Genomic DNA, 15967 nt, shown 5'->3' on the forward strand with positions numbered 1-15967 from the left:
ATGACCCCTAAAGCCCAAGAAATAATATCAAGAAGCAATAAATGGGATGATATCAAACAAAAAATCTGCTTCACAGCAAAGGAAACAATCAAGAATGCGAATAGAGAGCCTATAGATGGGAGAAAAATCTTTGCCACCCACATTTCAGATAGAGCATTAATTTCCAGGATATACAAAAAGCTCAAAAAACAATTGCAATGACAGCTGACACTAGGTAGTATAATTTAGCAGTGCCTAATGCTTGAAAGGACTCTGTTGACACATTGAGCCATTTGCCCCATAAGGAAGTGCTGCATATACAGGAATTCCCTATGTACTTTCACAGGAGCTCTCAAAATCACCATATGAAAGGGTGCAGGCTTCTCATACTAACTGTATTCTTTAAAAATTTCTTATTAAATTCTAAAAGGCACTATTTATTTTTAAAGTTCTGAGAACTGACTAGGGACACCTACATTCCTGAAATATTTTTTTTCTGAAATATTATTATGCCTTTCATAAGAATTAATTTGAGTTTCAGTTTCTCAACTTCCCCATTCCCCATTCATCTGCCTCCTCTTCACTGCCTTCTATCTCTAGACTTATAGCAGGATGAAATAAAGAGATATTATTGTTCTAATTATGCTGCTTAAAACACCACACCATTTGCTTTCTGAACTCATCCAGTTTTCCTCAAGAGTTTCATTTAATATATTTTATAGGAATTTCTAACAGGTGTTGAAAACCCCCACTCTCTGCTCACAGAAAGACGGAACTTCACATTTAGAAATGGGATGTAAATGGAGGGTTATATTTCACTGGAACAAATACGTGTTTAAGCTAGTAATTACCATTTATAGTGCTGTCCTTAAAATGTCTAACATTCCCCTTGGCTCCCCTGTACCATTCATGCTAATTCTAAGACAAGAGTTTCCAAATGAAAACAAACCTTATAAATCTTTCAAAGTGGTCATGAAGATACTCTTTGTGAAACTATAAAAACCATTAGATTGACAATGATAATATTATGTGCATGGACATATCTTAAACTCTTGGATCTATATCGCTTAGGAACAGGAACTCAATATGCTACATAAATGACAAGTTCTGTGCAATCATCTCCATTATTAAGAGGGAAAGGCAGTGCCAGGAAAGCTAAGTAGCCATCACAGGCCATATGAGCACAGCCTCTGGATTTCCCAAAGATCTGGCTGCTACAGAAAATGCTGTCATGAAAGAAGTCATTTAGTACTGAGGGATAAGTGAAATTGCTGATTACTAGTTGCATGTATTGTCTCCAGTTTTTATATCTATGACATTTTAATTTTCTTCTCAAAACCAGTGATATTTCATTGTACTACAATACCATTGGTATATTTATCCACTTTGAACCTCAATTCTAGTATATATCTATGACAAGATTTTATATTTTACTAACCCTTATATTGCACAAACTTTTTCCCCACCCCTTTATTCTTTCATATCATACTTTTTTGGTGACTCACCAAAATTGATAAAATTCCAATAAGGTGACTTCAGTTTGCTCAAAAAGTGCCTAGAACATGGTCATTTGTCACTGCATATTGGCTAGAAATATCCCCATGTTATTTATTTCATAGCAGCTAAAACTATCAGCCAAAAAGCCATTCAGCTCATAGATAAATATTTATATCTATCTCTTTGATCTTTTTGTGAGTATGAGCTCTCTTAGTAATAAATTGAAGGTACTTGGTTAGGGTGTCCATAGAACCCCACAAATCATTGCTATAGAATTTTGTTGTTTCATTTATTATCTTCCTTCTCTATAGGAATTGCTTTGTCCAGGCCACTGGTCCCTGTGCATCACAATTGGAATTCCTTCCTGTAAAACTTTGACATTTTCAGAGAACATTTGTGAAAAATAATACTTAGCACAAATTCCTCCTTGATACCTTGGACATTCTGTAATATTATTTTATTGTAAGTTTTTCATTGTCCTCTTAAAATATTGAACATCAATTCATTGGTGAGTAAGCAAAAATTCTGTTTAAAACTTGACCCAGAACATCTGGCTTTAGGGAATAGGTTTTTTATTTTACTGATGTTCCAACAACTTACCCTGTACTATAGCTTCAAAACAGATTAACATTCAATCATTTACAATGAACAGTTTATGCTGCCTGCTGAAGAATTTATCAATGACAAAATCACACAATATGCCTTCTGATTGTCAGTACAGGTTAGCCAACTCAGTAAATAGAGAGGAAAATAAGGCAAATAGTATTTTAGTTCTTCTTTCACACTCGCAGGCTATTAAATAAGTGAGTCAGAGAGTCCCGGCATATTGGCTAAAAATGGCACCATGTTGCTTACTTCATAGCAGCCACAACTATCAGCCCAAAGCCACTGGTACCAAATTCAGATTCTTACACATGAAGTTATTTCATATACAATCCAAATAAAGATATTTTTAGCTATTTAAAGCATATTTCCTTTGCATATCCTTCCAAACTGGGCCCAACATCTGATAACCATTGGTAAAACAAATGCAGTAACTATAAACTACCCCAAACCACTACTGCCCTTTTAATACTCTGACACAGAGACTACGTACTTTACTGTAGAGTGACACAACTTGTGGACATTGGCTCCCTCACTGATATTTTTTCTCCCTGAAAAGTCCTCAGAGCTATCTTTTCCTGGATGATGGCTTTATTCTATTGCCTCTAACAAGTTTGCTCCTGAGAGAAACTTCCCTCCCATGTAAACATCTCCAAATGCTGTTCAGTGAACACTGCTGCCATGTGCTATGGCTACTCTTCACCCTCTTTTTTCCTAGATCAGCCCCACATTCTCAACCTTTCCACAGAGGGAATACACTCAATTCAATTGAGAGGTTTCTTGGCCTTGGTCCAACACTCAGTATCTTAAATTGGGGGGGGGGGGAGACACAAATATGATTTTCTGCCAATTTCAGAAATTTCTTTCACCTTATAGAGTTTTCTTTATTTTTTTTTTTAATTTTAAATTGGTACCAGGAATTTAATCCAGAGGTACTTATCACTGAACCATATCCCCATCTCCCTAACCCCTGCCTTTTTTTCAATGTTTATTTACAGACAAGTTCTCACTAAATTTCTTAGGGACTTGCTAAATTGCTGAAGATGGCTTTGAACTTTTTTGATCCTGACTCAGCAGCTGAGATTGTAAGCATGTACCACCATGCCTGGCCTCATCTTACAGATTCTAATATAACATGAGGGAACAATATATGTAGTTTCTCTTCTTCCACTATTAATTCTTTAAATATTTTAAAGCATTTTATTATGAAATCATTTTATACACATTTACAAAATTAGTAGAGGATTCCTATATATTCTTTACCTTGTTACTTTCATAACTATAATATAATGATGAAAACCAGGGAAGTAATATCAGTACAATACTGTTAACTAAACTATGATGTTTTAATATCATTAGTCACATTTTATTGTTTATTTCTTACAAATTTTTATGCAGGATATTGTTATGATTGGTCTTGTTTGTCAATTAACTGGATTGAGAGATGCCCAGAAAATTGGTAAAGAACACTTCTGTGTGAGTTTGTGAGGATGTTTCCAGAGAGAGTTTTTCATGTGGGTCAGCAAATTGATGGGTAAGACACATCCTGTATTTGGGCAGCACCATCTAAATGGCTGGGGACCCAGATGGAACAAATATCAGAATGATCTCATGCAAGCACAGGTGGATTCTTCCAGAACGGCTTTTTTTTTTTTCTGCTGTCACAAACAAATACCAGACTCCAGATTTTTCACTCTTTAAATACAGTCTTACAGGGAACTCCCAGTCCTTCAGCCTGGGACTGGGGCTACATCATCAGTGTATCTTCTGGGGCTTCCTTCTTCTTTAACTGAAAAGCTACTGGTTTTCCTCACTCTTCAGGCTGCAGGTGCCCATTGTGGGATTATTTGTCCTTTGACTGTGTAAGCCAATTAAATTGTTCCTTCTTATAAATACTTTTTTTTTTCCAATAGAGAATTCTGACTAATAAGGATTTATTACCCCCCTCCTTTTTTTTTTTTTTTTTTTTTTTTTTTTGCTATTTCAGGTATTTTGAACTATCCCTTAAGTTTTTGTGATGTAAAAATAAGAAATTAATAAACTTAGGCTGACATTTATTTTTCTACTTTTTTGATTTCTCTGTTATCAACTTCTATCTCTGCTATTACTGTTACCTTTAATTACACTGCACTCTGCTTGTGAACATTGTTATTTTTTAATAGAGCAGACAAACTTCATGGGCAATACTAATTTCAAAATGTGTAACAACTCCATCTGTAGTTCTGAGTTTCTTGGAAAAATATTTTTTTCTGATTTTTAAAGAAAAATAAAATATTATTTGTACTAGTTAGAAAAGTTTACTCCATTGACATATTGAATTGCTGAGAAGCTGCTATTAATCACTACTATTTGAATCAGATGTCTGTATTCTGCTGCCACAATAAACATTTGTTTTTTTCTTTACAATTTGCCTTTTAACTCTATTAGATAAACTTGTAGATGCCTCCTTCTATTTTTGATAACTTATCATTTTTTCTCCAATTTTCATTTGAGTTCTTTCTTCAATATACCCCAGGTTGTTTCATCCACTCTGAAGATTTCTTACATCATGTGATTGTTGACTTCAAAATAATTAACATTAGGCAGGTCTTTCTTCTGAGTTTCATCTTGTACACATTCATTTTGTTATTTTACATTTATCTTAAACTTAGTATGTCCAAAACTGAACACTTGTTTCAATAAAATGACTTTATTTCCTTCTCTCCTATAGTCATTTCTATCCTAATCAATGTCTTCTTTCTGAATTATTACACATATCCAGTAAGCAAAAATCAACATATTCTTCAAATTTTACCTACAGAATGTTTTTAAACTTATTTAGTTTTATTAATCTTCATAGGTAAATAACAAATTCAGGTCAGAACCACATCACTTTCTACCTATGTCCATCCCATGATCATGCAGTTAAATCCCAGTGGTCATCTACTAGTTTCCTCCCTTATGTTCAATAATATGAAATAATGATTTGCTTAAAACATAAATAAGATCTGCACAGGTAGAAAACAATTTTGGGGGGGGGGTTCTTTAATTTTTGCATGATTCAGGAGAAGCACTGATAACACTTTATTCTAGACTATTTTTTTAATTGGATGTTTGTTTAGCAAAGAGATTCAAGGAAAAAAATGCCTCTCAACTGGACCCAAGCATATCATGATTACTCTTCAAAATAATAAAGAACATGTTTTTTTTCCTGGATAAAACTTTAGTTTTCCTTATTTTCCATTAAAAAGATTCATGTTCTTTGAGCTAAGGTCCTCCTTCTGCAACAACACCTATTGCCTGGCCTAGTATAATCCAGGTCCACCTGTGTTATTGCTAGGGAACAGGAAGTAAAAGGAACTACCACAAATGCATTGATACTCACTTGTTTACAGTGCAACAGATAACAATTTCCGTTATCTCTTATTCAAAAATCTCAAGTCATCTCCTAGTACTCCTAACTCAGGCTAATTTATAAACTTGCAAGTAAGGTCAAATCTCCTACTATTCATGTATTTCTAATGTTTTATCTTTCTGGAATCAATGTTTTACAGTAATACTTTAAAGGAAATCTGGTAGTAGTTGAGCTTTTCTTCATGGACTGTGTAAATCTATTTCATTTCGTATAATGCCAATGTCTATTTGTTTACTAAAAGGTAGCCACTTGAACTTTCTTCCAGTTTCTCAAATGCACTAAGTATTTTCTTGCTTTGAAGCTGACCTCTTACCTCAACACTACTCTCCTTAACCTGTGGAATCTGCCTTGGCAATTTAAAGGAAGTCTGTTTTAAACAATCTTCACACTCACACCCTCACCATCACTATGAGTTACCTGGTTTCTTTCCTCTTAGTTGTAATCACAAGATCTTATTTTATTTGACTGGTTATTTGTTTTTGTCTCCTTCTTCAAACTAGGTAATACCCTTATTAATACAGATTTGGAATACAGTAGGTTTTCATGGTGTTTTCCATTCTCAATGTGACTGTGAGGCATACAATTTTCTATGTGGGTCTTACTTTAACATAGAAAAAAAGAAAGTTTCTGGTATTTCAAAAAATTTCTCACTCTTACACTAATCAGTATTCCAGATTAAAAAAAAATATGTACAGGTTATTAATAACATGTGTTTGGTTTAATTTCCAAATAGTTCCTATAATATATGGGAAAATATAAACATTCAGTTATACAGTTAAAAGTTTCCATTAGCATCTAATAAAGCAACATACTGTCTCATAATGCATAACAGGTAATCAATAATTTTTCCTAACTTTATACCGACATAGTAGTTATTCTAATGCTAACATTAAGTGATCAATAAATATTTGTTTCAATTGATCAAGAGTGTATCTATGTGAGCACTTCACTGGAGTCAAAGTGGAGAATGGACCAGTTTAGCAAAAATATTGAATATACTTGGAACCAGAGAACATTATCATTTTGATGCCATTGGCTGTATTTAATTGTATTTGTCAGTTTATATAATTTAATTTCAAATTGATTTGATTTTGGATCCCAATGAGTTTTCTGACAGTTTTGAAACTGAAAACTCAAATGTCTGAGTTAAAAGCCATGCTTGCAGTAATGGCTGAAACTCCCCAGTTAGTCACAAATGCAACTTATTGTTCAATTCATGGTGGTGAGAAGTGCATGTATCATTCTGCTGTGAATGGGGGCTCCTAGGGATGATCATATACGAATAAGTGTGGGAAGTAAAACTTCAGAGTGGACATCTCACCTATCATATCTCCCAAAGTGCCAGTAAAGAGATAGCTCTAAAAGGGTATGAAACATAGGTCACTCACAATTGCAAAAAGAGAAACTTAGCTCTGTTTTTGTGCAAAATGTAGTTTTTCAAATTAAACTGATTGATGCAAATAATTCTGAGTTATAAATAACAGTGCTTGTGGACAAGTAACAACTGCTTTAAAAATATCCACAGTTTCTACTGTACCTAAAACCCAGCACTTATTTTTTTTCTGTTTGCTCTGGGACCCATTCATCTAATTGATGGCAGGTTTACTGCAGGAGTTCAAAGTTGAAAGCTTCTCTGGGTTTCTGAGTAGTGAGGAGCACTGGACCAAAGTTTTATATTACAAAATCATATCTAGGGAGGTAGAAATTTTGAATAATGGTGTTATGTCTTAGACATGAGGCATTTCCCAAAATGTCATGTGTGAGACAATGCAAGGAATTTTTGAAGTGAATTGGCAGGGTTATGATAGCCTTAACCTAATTGGTGCATTAATCCTCTGATAGGGATTAACTGGATGGAAACTGTAGGCAGGTACAGTGTGGCTGTAGGAGGTGGGTCATTGAGGACATATGTTGGGCAGTTTGTATTTTGTCCATAGTGAGGAAAGCTTTTTCTCCTTCCTGGTTGTCATGTTCTGAGCTGCTTTCCTCTTCTACCCTTCCAACTATGATGGAAAAAGTTCATTGGTAATCGTAAGAAGAGAAACTTGTCTTTCACCTGGGCCCAGCTGACTATCAGTGGGAAAATAGTGATACAGAAAGACCAGTACTGTACAAATTTCAGTGGCTCAATGGAATCAGCTATCTAGGGACTTAGATCTCTGAAACTATGAACTCTGAATAAATTTTTCCTTCTCTAAAATTGTCTCGGTCAGATTTTAATCACAACAGTAGAGAAACTGCCTAAAACAAATGGTTTGCTGTTTTTTGTTGTCTTATTTAAAGGTATCAAATATCACAAACAGTTTTCAGGACTTCTTCAGTCTCTGACTTTACAGTTTCTTGTAGAGCGCAATCTCAATAGCAAAGTTGTTACTAACATACGATAAAATATGACCACAAATATTATATTTCAAATCTGAATTTGATCAAAAGTAGGAAAAAAAGATATCAAAATACATATCTTTCTTTTCACCCTCATTAAAATTTTTCAAGGATCCTTGAGATTTCTTTGTTTAGTCTGTCTCATCACAGGAAGAACTAATTATTGTGTGTGTCTATGTATGTATGTGAATGTACATATGAATGTTTTTGTGTGTGTCTGCCTCAGTGAGGAGCAGAGCCAAAAGAACTGAGTGGCTCATAGATGTGAGTTGACTCAGTCATTCTTTATGATATAGCCTACAAAACTGTGACAGCCAAACATACTAAATAATAGAAATGAGAGAAAGGCAGAGCACTAGGGAACACTCTCAGGAATACAGTGAAATACCCTTTATCATTTTTACCTAATATATACACAATTACAAATATTTAAAAGAGTATTGATGCACATTTTCCATCTTTTATGTTAGTCTCTTTAATATAATGTCCTAATTCTTTTTCAGAAAGGAAAGTGAATGTTTCTATGGCACTGTTATTCTAAATAGACTAGAAGTTAAGAAATCAAAGGCAATTTGGTATAACTATTTATACGTTTCTGCTGAATTTGTTCATGCTTATGGAGAAAAATAAAAGAAACCCAACTAGAATTGCCAAATGAAATAGAAAATGTCCAGTTCAATTTGAATTTCAGAGAAACAGCAAGTAATTTTTATCATAAATATGTCCTAAATATTGCATGAGACATAATTACTTAAAAAATCATGCTGTTTATCTGAAATTTAAATTTAACTGAAATTTCTGTCTTATTATTTAAGTCTTGCAATCCCATGATTAGGGCACCAAGGTCCCAGCATGAGGACATCAATAGTGCAGTGGAGTTTAAAGAACCAAGAGAAGGATGTAGCAGTTATACTAAATGATATTTCAAATTTGCCTTAGATTACTATAGGGTAGAGAGATCTCTAATTGTGATTCTATAAAATCTGAATTTACTTGCTCTAATATTGGAGCATGGAAATATTTTAAAATAGATTTGTTCCTAATTAATAATTTCACCTCAGTGACTATGTATTATTACTAATACATTTATAGTTCTTTTTATTTTTTTTTGTTTTAATTAGTTATACACGACAGTAGAAAGTACTTATGCACTTTGATATATCATACATAGTTGGGATATAATTTCTCATTTTTCTGAGCATACACATTGGTCATGCAGTCACATATATACATAAAGTAATAATATCTGTTTCATTCTACTAGCCTTCCTATCCCCACATCCCCTCCCCTCTCCTGCCTTCACTTCCCTCTATGTAATCTAAGGTAACACAATTCTTCTCTAGTGCCCCCCACACCCCTTGTGATTAGCATCTGCATATTAGAGAAAACATTCAACATTTGATTTTTTTGGCTCATTTGGTTTAGCATGGTATTCTCCAACTCCGTCCATTTACTGGTAAATGCCATAATTTCACTCTTCTTTAAAGCTGAGTAATATTTCATTGAATACATATACATATATATATGTACATATATATGTATATATTTATCACATTTTCTTTATCCATTCATCTAACTTTTTATCACTTTAATCTATGAGAATGCATATCTAAATAGCTGATACAAATAGAGAAGGGTTTTCTTTGCTTTAAGAATAGGAACCCAGTTGTTTAAGCATTTACCAAATTTTTTATATGAATTTTTTTTTTACAATTTGTTAAAATGTTAATTATTCTCTTCTCATTTCAATTAGTGCTTTGGAAGATGATACTCTTTATTTCTGTTGGATATCATGTACTCATTCTTCTCTGATTATAAACCTTAATCTCTTTCACAGAGTGAAAAGATAGTAAGAAATTCATGTTTATCATTTAAGTTGTCTGGTTGAAATAAATTTCCAAAGATTTATTGATGAACTATTATTCAGAAAGTAAGATAGATATGCATATTTAATAGATAGATTAATTTATTAATCAACTACTGAATACATTAATTTCCTTTTTAGTCATTGGTTGAATAAAGTGGTTACTATTTACAAATAAGAACTAAGCATGATTCTTATTTTGTATAATTTTTTTTAGATATCCATCATGTGTCAGGATCATTTTTAGACACTGAAGATAAAAATGGAGGATATGTAAAATGTTGTGTCTTTGCCAAGTGTACTTTTTTAAAGCGGGCATCAGATTATGAATAGTATAAACGGGTACAATAAATACATAAAATGTATATTATGTAAGATGATGCAATGTGCTATAAAGGCAACTGACGTTTCCACCCATGAAAGAGAGGAGTACATAGATGAGTGAGCGTTCAGTTTCACTTTGGAAAGAGAAGACTGAAATGGTTGCAAGTGAAGCTGACTATCAGTGGGAAAACAGTGATACAGAAAGACCAGTATGTATAAATTCCATTGCCTCAAGCATGTCTGTTGTCCCAGGGACAAAAGGTAGTTCAGTGGAATTGAAATGGAGTAAGTTGGGGGAGGGTAGTGCAGGTCAGTGGAAGAGAGAACGCTCTGGCCTGCTGCACAGGGCATTAGTTGAATCTTGAAAAAGCCAAGAAAATATCAATATGAATTCAGAAACAGAGTCACGTGAAATTAAGTATTCTAGGAACACTAGGAAGTACTTAAAGATCGTTAGATGAGTTTATAAAAGAGCATAGTGAATTGATGATATGATAGTCATGTTTATGTCAAGTAGCCTTTGATGTATGCGTGAAACACAGCCACCATTTGTGCAAGCTGGATTAGACAATTTTTCCTTGATAGAGGAATCTAGGTGAATTGCTCAAAAAAGATAAATGATTTAAGGGATTTTCACTGTTCCTGCAGGCACAGTTGCAGGAGTTCAGAAAGAAGAGAAATGGGAGAAAAAAGGCAATGTGGAGAGAACATACATCAAGTTCCTGGTGAGAAGAAAAGCATGTATTTTTTTATGAAGATGAGTGACTGATCCAGAACATGAACAGAGGGCATAATAATATTTATGCAGATAGGACAAAGGCTGAAAATAATTATGATGCTATGAATGTTAAGGGAATATTGAGGTCTTATCTGCGCCCTTCAGAGTTTGGAGCTTCTGCAGGATTTGAGCTATGGGTGGAAAAGAAAGCATAGAGGAGTCCCTTTGGGGCTGTTCACTCTCCCTATAGATGTGAGTTATATACTGTAACATAAACCCCCATGTTTAACACCAGGTTATTTTAAAAATACTTATTCTAGAAACTAAAATTCATAATTCTCTGCATCATCCCTGTTTTCACTTTGAAATTTCTGGGCATATATGTTGATAATATGTCTTTTAAGAACACAATATATAGCTTAATATATACATCTTGGGATACTCAAACAGAGGAAGACTGCATTATTTTAATTAACCTAAGGAAAGTAGAAATGGGAAATATTTGTTTGTGTATCTGTGTGCCTGTTCATGTCTACATACAAGTACATATTAATTTTAAGGGTGTGCATATGTGTGTTTACCTATATCCATATTTATGTCTAAATCTGTTATATAGGAAGATATTTTAGAGAGAAACATGACAAAGTGTCGCACAGGAAGACATGTCTTTTGATAAAAAAAATAATTAGGAAACTTTTTGTTTTGTTAAATCTAACATTAATCATTCAGAACAAAAATAATTTCCAAAGACAAATCCTAGGGGAGTAAGTGCTACAGTTTTCTTCTGTTTCAATGGCTACACACTAGTTGATTATGTTTTATTTTTCTCTTGTTTGAATAAACTTATCTTGAAAAGTCATTAAAACCAGCCAGGTACATGATACTAAACTGCAGATTAAGGATTTATGCAGGTATTATTATATTTGCATAATGGACTCTGTTTAAATTGGTTGCAGAAACATTTATTACCTACAGCTTCTATAATAACAATGTATAATACACCACACTGAAAACATTGATCCCCATCTGGTTTAAAGATTGTCAAATGGTATAATGATATGTGGGCTCTAGAAGATTTAGAAAATACATTACATGGCTTGAAAGACACTTAGCTTTATGGGTTTCAGCAGGAACATGATTGCTAGAACTCACTTAAGGGGTCCTAATCTTGTTTATACCCATAACTTGATGGTAACTATATTTTTCTTAACCTTTATGTTTCAAAAGAAATATCTACATGCTACCTTAGTGGCCTTTAAGAGCAGCTAGGGATTTCACTGTCAATACTTCAGTTTAAGCAAGGAAAGAATATCGCAATTATGCTGTGTGTCTTATTTCATGTGCTTACTAAGTAACCCCAGAAAATAGAGTAAATATCATCATTCAAAAGAAAATCGAGTGAATGGAAGATTTTTAAAATCATAGACATATGTTTGTGGTAAAGCTAAACAACAAATAAACTTCCTACAAATGGGCACAGTTCATGTAAATGCAGCCAATAATTTGGGTGCCATGAAATTCTAAGAAGTTGTTTCTTCTGGCCAACTAAAACATTTTTATTTAATTAGTGGCTAATTTCAAAATTAATTAATTCATTTTAAGATTGCTTAGATGACTATATTTCTTTTTAAATTGAAATAAAAAAGAAAATTGACCTTCATTTTTCAAAAATTCTTCAGTTTCTTCACCTGTTATTTCAAATCATCTCTCCCTATGCAAACCTATGGTATACGGCCATGTGTCTGACTTAGAATATGACTTCTTAGATCACTATATACACAAATTTCTAACAACTACTCTTACTTTTGTAACCTGATCAATCATCAAAGCTGAGTTTGCAGGAAATAAATTATTTTACCTTCTTTCTTCTACAACTGGTCAAATTGTTCTTTTTACTCTGCCATTTGTGGCTCTGTATTTTTTCAGTAAGGTAAGTCCAAAATCTTGGAGAAATATTTGACCTTTCCATTTTCATTTCTTACACTCAATTCATTATTAAACTAATTCAATATTACCTGACCATTGTTAGTCAATGATAGCTTTCAACCCCATATTATTACCTTTCCATGATCATAGCATTACTTGAAGTTCTCATGATTTTATAACTATTTATATTTAGTGTATTATAATTTTCTAACTGGTACAATTAATCTCATACTCTGTGTGTTTTTAACTGTCTTATGCTATGCATCCAATTATTTTTCAATGCTATCATCATTTTACCTTTCATCTGTTTAATCTCTGTTGTTTCATTTCTACATCCTGCGTCATCTACCTTTGTCAACATATAATCTGGTCTTTTTATTACATGTTTTTCTAATTCTATCAAATAATACTATTTTATATATCTTTGAATTTATATTAGATGATTCACACTGGGTTTAGACATTAACACTCTTTTCTATGCATTTATATTTGCTTTATGTTGTTTAACATAATACCTTAAAGACCTACACATTCTATAAGAACTAAATTAAATGTGACTTCCTAGAGAGAGCCATTTATGATCAATTTACTTGTAAGGGTCCCTTAGTCAACCTCTATCTACTCTATATGTGGCATTTTTTTATACTAGGTGACTCAACAGGAGAAATACTACAACTGACCTTTTTACATATTCCCAACTTTATGGTACGTTTCTCCTCTGAGCCTTCTTGCATTATCCCACATGTGAGCTTTTGGGGGCACCTCACATCCAAAGAATAGCAGTTTGTTATTAGGAAGTTTTAAACCCTAGAGAAGAGCAGCATTATAACTTGTAAAATTAGGATAAATTAAAATTTGTCTTCAATGGCAAAATTTAACTAAGGGACAATTGAAAAAATAATGAACAAATAGTCTCAATTCAATTTTTTTTATACTTGATTTTAAATAATTTGAATTTATTTATTTTGGGTACTGGGGATTGAATCCAGAGGTGCTTTAAAACTGATTTACATTCCCAATCATTTTTATTTTTTTTTTTTTAATTTTGAAACAGAGTCTCCTTAAGTTGCTGAGGCTGGCCTTGAGCTTTTAATATTCCTGTCAGGAATGCTGGGATCTGTGGTGTGTGTCACCACATCCAGTTTAGACCTCATTTTTCTGAACAATATTTTTCTCCACCATTAAAACAACATTTTATGAAGTCGTCCCACTTCATTTATTTCTTTAAACAAAAAATGAATATTGTAAATTTCCAGCCTATGATATCCTATTCAAAAGATATAGGCTAGGAAACCCAAATGAAAAATATGTATATAATGAGAAGTGGGATAACTGGGTCAAATAGTGGTTCCATTCCAAGTCTTCTGTGGAATTTTCATACTGCTTTCCAGAGTGGTTGCACCAATTTGCAGTAGTCCCACCAGCAATGTGAGTGTACCCTTTCTTCATATCCTCACCTATGTTTATTATTACTTTTATTTTTAATAATTGCCATTCTGGTTGGAGTGAGGTGAAATCTCAAAGTAATTTTAATTTGCATTTCTCTAATTGCTAGTGATGTTGAACATTTTTTTCATATATTTATTGACTGTTTATATTTCTTCTTTTAAGAAATATCTGTTTAGTTCTTTTGCTCATTTATTGGTTTTGTTGTTGTTGATGATGTTACGTTTTTTGAGCTGTTTGTATATGTTGGAAATTAATGCCTTATCTGAAGTGGGGTGTCAAATATTGTTTTTCATTATATTGGCTCTCTCTTCACACTTTTGATCATTTTTATTTTATTTGCCAGCCTCAACAACTTAAAGAGATTTACAATTTACTACATATGGATTTGCAGTTTTTTCAGCACGACTTGTTGAAGAGGTTCTTTTCTCCAATTTATGTTTTTGGTGCCCTTGTCTAGCATGAGATAACTTTATTTGTGTGGATTTGTCTCTGTGTCTTCATATCTATTAGTCTTCATGTCTGTTTTGGTGCCAATACTATGCTGTTTTTGAGTATTCAATTTTAAATGGTTTCATGGCAGAAATGAAGGTAGTATTTAGAGGACTATGCAGACACATCGAGATGTATTATTAATACATTTAGTTATTTTCGTGTATATTTCATGCAAATTAGATCTGTATCACAATACAAATAAGTATCTTACATGATATAAATGTAAAGAGCAACACACTAGATATAACACACACACACACAAAAGCAGATAATATTTTTATTATGGATAAAGTCATCAATAATATGAGAAAAATATAAATTTGTGGATAAACTTAAACACACTAATATATCAGATGTGATTCAATGAATAATATAGCTAGGGCATTGAATAAGTCTGAGTGTACAAAAGACTCTGAAGATGCTTTGAAGGAGGACAGAAGTCCTCTATCAAGAGTCAAAGAGACCAACAGTGATATCAATGTTCTTGTGATCCTAGGGAAAAAAAATTGAGTAATGGAAAATATCAGTGTTAGCTTTCCAAATAAGAAAAGGGAACTATAAATTAGACACAGTAGTTTGATGAATCTTCCCCACCCCAAGATATTTGTTGAATTTTGAAAATATACAAAGAAGAGCCTTATATGTGTATCAAAACAACTATGAAAATATGAGCAACTATACTGGCGGTCTTAAGATATTGGGAAGATAATGATTAAAAATAACAATTAGAGTTCAGAGCCTGTGAGTGAGGGTGGACTATGGTTTTATAAATTTTTAAAAAATATTTACTTTTTAGTTGTAGTTGGACTCAATATCTTTATTTATTTATTTTTATGTGGTGCTGAAAATCAAACCCAGGGCCTTGCATGTGCTAGGCAAGCGCTCTACCTCTGAGCCACAACCTCAGCCCATGGTTTTATAAATTTTTTCATATTCTGTTTCTCTGTAGAATTCTAGTTAATACAGAAGATGACAATTTCATAGCCTATCCTATTTTGAACATTTATAAACAAGAAGTGTTATTTCACTCAGTAGAAGTCATCCATACACTTGTAATTTTTCAAACACTATGTCAAATATTTAAGGGAAAATTACCAAGCAGAGAAAATTATAATATTACGAAAAGAAGAAGGAGCAGAGTGAGGTGGCATGTACCCCTAATCTCAGTAGCTTGGAAGACTGAGGCAGGAGGATCACGAGTTCAAAGCCAGCCTCAACAAAACCGAGGCACTAAGCAACTCAGTAAGACCCTGTCAATAAATAAAATACAAAATAGGGCTGGGGATGTGGCTCGGTGTTCCAGTGCCCCTGGGTTCAATACTGGGTACTCCTTACCCCC

Source organism: Marmota flaviventris, chromosome 8 (genome assembly GCF_047511675.1).
Source record: "Marmota flaviventris isolate mMarFla1 chromosome 8, mMarFla1.hap1, whole genome shotgun sequence".
Lineage (NCBI taxonomy): Eukaryota > Metazoa > Chordata > Mammalia > Rodentia > Sciuridae > Marmota > Marmota flaviventris.